Source organism: Corvus brachyrhynchos, unplaced genomic scaffold (assembly GCF_000691975.1).
Source record: "Corvus brachyrhynchos isolate BGI_N302 unplaced genomic scaffold, ASM69197v1 scaffold122, whole genome shotgun sequence".
In the NCBI taxonomy this organism is placed as follows: domain Eukaryota; kingdom Metazoa; phylum Chordata; class Aves; order Passeriformes; family Corvidae; genus Corvus; species Corvus brachyrhynchos.
Genome location: NW_008236778.1, coordinates 1,058,283 through 1,064,107, shown reverse-complemented (window position 1 = coordinate 1,064,107; position 5,825 = coordinate 1,058,283).

The following is a 5,825-nucleotide window of genomic DNA, read 5'->3' as shown; positions in this document are numbered from 1 at the left end:
GGGCTGGACAGGGGCCGGCGGGGACTGGGGGTGACGGGAGGGAAGGGGATTGGGGCGGGGGAGGTTGGGCGAGGTTGGAGACGACCAAGGTGAAGGGGATTTAGGGAAGATGGAAGGAAAGGAGATGGGGCAGTTGTCAGGGAAGGATTCCGGGGACTGGGGAAGGAGATGGCGGAATCGAGGTAACAGCAGGGATTAACGGGGCGGGGGGGACCTCTTGAATCCAGGGGAGACGGGGGGAACGAGGGTGAAGGGGATCGGAGGGATGTTCAGAGAAGACGGGGAAAGGAGATGATGGAATTTAGGGAAGATTGAAGTGAAGAAGTTGGGGAAATCTAGGGAAAGGATGCAGTGCAAAGGGAGAGGAGAAGAAGGCGGTTTTGGGAAGACCGGGAAAGGGAATGTGGGGAAGGGAGTTGTATGAGATCCAGAGAGGATAAGCAACACACGGAGGGGCAGCACTGGTGAAAAAGGGGTCTGGTGGCTCTAGGACAGATGAGTCAGACCAAGGGACAGTGGAGGAAGGAGCTGTGGGAGATCCAGGCAAGATGGGAGAATGGAGACATGGGGGAAGGAGATAGGTGGGAGAGTAAGAAGGGGGTAAGGGGACACCCAGGACGATGGGTCAGGACATAGGAGTTCTGCGGGATTCAGGGAGGATGGTGGGGGCTGACGAGAAAGGAGTTGTTAGGATACAATGGGATAAGGGTGAGATGTAGAGTCATCCAGGGAGAGGGGGCGTGGAGAAGGTGTCCCTGGCTTTGGCTGTAGGCAGGAGTTACATGAGGAGTGCAGGAGAAGAGGGTGTGAGGAGCAGGAGGGTGAGCTTGGGCACTTTGCTGTTGCGTGGAGGGCAGGACTGCTCCAGCTGCAGATCTTTCCAGTTAAGCACTCCCTAGGACTCTGGTCCCACATTTCCACACTGTCCATTAGAAATGGCGTCAGAGAGCAGGATTGGGGCACTCCTTGCTGGTCTTGGTGAGCTCAGACCCCCAGAACAAGATGTCCCATGGGATGAGGTGTCACGCTGTCAGCCCCAAGCTCTCTCTGCTCCGCTTGTGATTTGTTTTGTGAGTGCAGCCCAGAAATTGATCCCTTCTGACTCAGGTTCCCTGTTAGTACCACAGATCCACAGGAGTTCCAGCAGCAACTCTGGGTCTCAAAGATGAGCAAAGTGATGGAGACAAGAGACAAATTTTACATGGGGGTTCATTTCTTTCTGACTTGGTGACATTGACTGTGTCCTTTCACCTCATGGGACCTCACTGCCCTCCTCTACAGCAGGGCAGGGCTTTGCCTCCTGTTGGGGCCACTGGCAGGATCTGTGCCCAGGAATCCCCACCAGTAACTGCAGGTTTGGGTGGTGGTTATTTCTGTTTGCACAATGTGCTCAGTGCAAGCGTGTTCCTGCACTGTGGAGGTTCAGTGGGTTGCTTTTCTTGGTGCGAAGTCAGAAGTGGGACCCAGCGGCTCAGTGTGCTGGAGGTATGGGCTGCACAGTCCTGCCTGGAGCACCTCGGGCACCTCTGCGTCTGCTGCCACGCTGAGACACCTGCAGTGATCTCAGCCATGTCAGCTGGAGGCTGAGCTGGAGCAGTAGACTGCTGTGCCCGCCACCTCCCAAGGAGTGCTGGACAGGGCCAGAGAGGATGTACAGGATGTTTGTGCTTCTGCCTGCAAAACAGAACATGTTTTGTTGAAACCATCCTTGTTGTGGTTCAGGACCTGTTCTGCTTTGCGTTCCTGGTGCTGCTCAGCTCATCTGACAAGTGGAACCTCACGTTCTGCTGCAGCCGGCAGGAGAACGGCCTGTGGCCAGATGAGGGATTGTCATCCAGGCAAGGGAGGGGTTGTTTTCTGTTTGAATTTTTATAGCAGAATAAGGCATGCGGTTGCTCTAGAGCCTTTTTACAGCACTAGAAGAACCACCCCCCTCCTGCAGGGACAGCTCTTTAGCTGGGAGGAAGCATTGTGATTTTAGCGCAGGATTTATAGTACCTGCAGTGGCCACAAATTTCCGTCTCTCTAGCTGACAGTTCTCTGAGCAAGTTCCCACCTTAACAGTCTCCTGTCACTTCTCTGTTTCAGCCTGAAGTGGGGTTGCGTGAAGTGGGAGTTTCCTGCCCTCCAAGCAGCCTGTTGTGTGGTGACTGTGGTCTCTGGGAACTCATGACTATTGCACTAAGTGGCGCCTTTGAGTCACAGATGCGTGAATGTCACAGTCCCAGCTCTAAACTGTGATCCCATGGTATCAGCGTTGTGTCAGCTTGTGGGAGTTGAGCTCAGGTCTCCAAGGTCCTTGGCAGCATGTTGGCTGTTGGAGTGTCCTTTCAGAGATGCGGGTGCCCATCGCTGCTCATAGGGTACTCTTTGATCTTTTCCAAGTCTTCCTAGATTGATAGTTCCCAGGTTTCACCTTGGAATGTGGCAACTGCATTATCCTGGGTCCACTTTTACAATGCATGTTGTAGCATAAGGTGACCAGGTTTATTTTATAGGTTTCTGGGTAACCATTAGCTTGTGGACTCAGCGTTGCTGTTCCTGTGTGGAGCCTGTTCCAGACAGTATGATTTGTGGACTGACACATGCCAGAGCAGAGATGAATGACTGCAGGTCTTTTCTCTGAGGAATGTCTTACTCCTCAGACACTGTGGCTCTTAGTGATGTACTAAATAAAGAAACAGAGGGGACAAATAATTCTCCCCGCTGTCCTGCTCCATCCCAGACTGTTAATGGCACAGAGGAAAGGGGGCAGATCAGTGTCTGTATGGCTCGAGAGGACTTGGTATTGGCCTGTTTTCACCCTGCTTGGCACCATGTGCTGTACTTGTTCTTTTAATAGACTAGCATCTGATGTGCCTCCTTTGTGGCTCTGATGTGCTGTCTGAAAGCAATGTTTAAGCACAGCATGTAGAAAAATGGGTCCTGGGACAGGATTTGTCCTCTTAATTGCTAGGGAAAGTTCAACCTGTGGTCTCAGGCCAGTCAGGGTATAGATGCTAAAGTGCATTTCCATCAGTGCATGGTCCACAGCACCTGTGTTGGTGTTTCCCAACATTTCTGGCGTGAGGCCGGCTCCTGTCCCTTTTGTCCTCACCGAGTCCTCTTTCCTCAGCACCTCAGATGTGGGATCCTGGGAGGGTCAGCTGTCACAGATTCTGCTTTACTGCTCCCTCTTTCTCTTCCAGCAGCACCATGGGACCTGTGTGGACAAGGTGATGTTTCAGCTGGGGCCTCCCTTAGGGCTCACAAACCACATCCCAGTGTGTCAACCTTGCTGGTCTCCGGTCATGAAATCTGTTTCTTTACAAACCCTGAAAGAACAGCAGAAACACTGAGTGTGTGCATGTGCCCATCCAGGGCTGTTGTAGAAAATCAGGTTGTATGGCAGATGCCCTCTGGGCCACCTTGAGGGGAAGGTAAAATACCTTCCAGTGTCCTTGCTCAGCCTGTCCCTAGAAGGAAACTTTTCCATACTTCTTGTTTGGCAGGCCACTGGGATCATTTCCTACACTGAATGTCATGGACATGTGCACTTGTATTGGACACGCACAGCTGAGATTCAGCGCTCACCGAATGTCATTTTACAGCTGCTTTACTGCCTATGTCAGGAATCAACAATTGTAGTTTAGGATAGTTCTCTCTGGGAATCAATGAATGAACCTGCAGTTCCCCTTTCCTCTGGTCACCCTTTGCACAGGAAGCCAGTCAGCTCCTGGTGTGCTTAGGGAGGGACTTTGAGAGCCACAGCTAGGACAGCAGTGCCAGGTTACAGTAAGGAGATGTGCACTGCCTGTGCTTTGTGGGGAAACTAAACCGGGGGGCTTGTTGGAATGTCCCAGCCCCAATATGAGCTTGGCTGGATGCTGCATACTCAGTGCCTGTTACCTTAAAATGTATTTTACTTGCTTCTTTCCTTGCTGTGAGGGTACGCAGCTGTCAGAGTTTGCAAAAGCCCTTCAGGCTGTATGAGAAAGAGGGCAGTGAGCAGGAGGGACTGGATGTCAAGGATGTAACAGGATTTTTTGTGTGATTCTTACTATCTCCATGGTCGTCTTCATGATTATTCAGGAAGAAGTTGGTTCAAGTCTATGGTGTTTTGCTCTCCCAGCGCGTTGCATGAGATGCTTCTGTTCCCCATGCTTCCCTTCTCCTGTCAATTTCTGTGGTTACTGGAAACAAGTGAGATTTCCTTACCTTGAGTGAGAGGCTTTCTGTGGCACAGCAGGAGATGGGACATTTTCTTTGTGAGCTCCGGAATGTCCTGGGGCTTTTTTCAGGGAGGTTCCTTTGGGTGTAGTGAGTTTGTGAAGAGAGATTGGCCTCACCGGGAAGATGCTGGCATAGGAAACCGTCGGTTACTTTGCAGTAATATCTTTAGTTTTCAAGGAAGTGGTGGTGGTTTCAGCCTCCCAGAACATGGGCTTCCAGGCTTTGGTTTGGGAGTGCCCTGTGCTCCATTTGCCACCATCAGTGCAGAAGTAGCAGGCTCAGTCACTGTGTGGTGCTGTGAGCGTGGTGGGGGAGTTCCCGATCTGCAGGTGACGGAGATTTCGGGAGGGGGAGCAGACTGGCTGCAGCACCTCACTGCTCTGCTTGGTGGGAATTTGCTCTGGTCCTGCCTTTTGTGTTTGCAGCGCATTGTGATTGTCTTCAGCTCCTTGCTCCAGCAGCTCTTGGGTGCAGCAGGCTCAGCAGCCCCGGTGGGACGGGTATTGGAGCAAAGGAGGAATGACAATGGGTGCGGTAGACTTGAAGCTGAGGGGGAGAACAAGGACCACTGGAGTTTGGTAGCTGGTGGCTTGGGAGATGTACTGCTTAAAGAAGAGCTGGGGAAAGTTAACTTCAGGAGTGGGTTTGGTGACCTTGGATACAGGCAGAGCAAAGGAGGAGGCTGGAGGTGACCTCTTGTGTGGGAGGGGTTGACGGTTGATTGTGCTTTATTGAGCTGTTCCTGAGGTATAGATGAGGTTCAGCACTAATGGTGCTGAAAGTCCCTGGGTTTATTTCACTGCAGCATTCAGAATTGTGGTGTGATTTGTTCACAGCTACAAACTTTTGAGTGCTTGAGATTTACACATGGTGTGGGATTTTTCCTCTAGCAGGAGGGTCTTGGGCAATGATTCACCAAAGTACTTTTTTGCATGGCTCAGAGGTTTAGAGGTCGCTCACTCTGTCTTTTGGCTGGCTTTCAGGGGAGAAAACCTTGGAACAAATTTCCTCTTTTATGCTGGGTTTGAATATCTGTTATCTGTCACTGAGAGAACTTTAAGGGGTTTAACCAGTGAACCCCTGTAGTGAAGATGGGGAAGTTTTGGGAAATGAGAGACTTGTGTTGCCTTCTTTCGTAGGCAGGTTGGTAAGGAAACAGGAATTGGTAGAGGTTTGATTCTTACACCATTAAAACTTACCCCAGCAAAACAGTAGTTATTAGAATTCAATCAATTTTTTTAATCACAGCGTTTAAGACATTTAAATTAATCTGAGTGTAGGTATAGCAGGTTTAATTACTGAGGTTGCTAACGTGGCCAGAGACATTTCTGATTTTGCAACTGTAGAAATAATTGACATATGTGATCAGGCAGGCAGCAGTAAGTGGTGATTGAACCACTGTTCTGCAGCAAAATGCCTATAATGTGTGTAACTCTGCTTTTTTCTGCTTTCCATAACCACCTTCAAGTAGAATGCAAAAAGGAGATCAGTAACTGTGGTGTAGTGGTACAGGGCAGTGGGCTGACAGTGGAACTAAATAGGCCAGTGTGGTTCTTTGCAGACACCTCTGATCTGCAGTGATCCCAGGTGACCTGCTGTCCTGAAACTCTTGG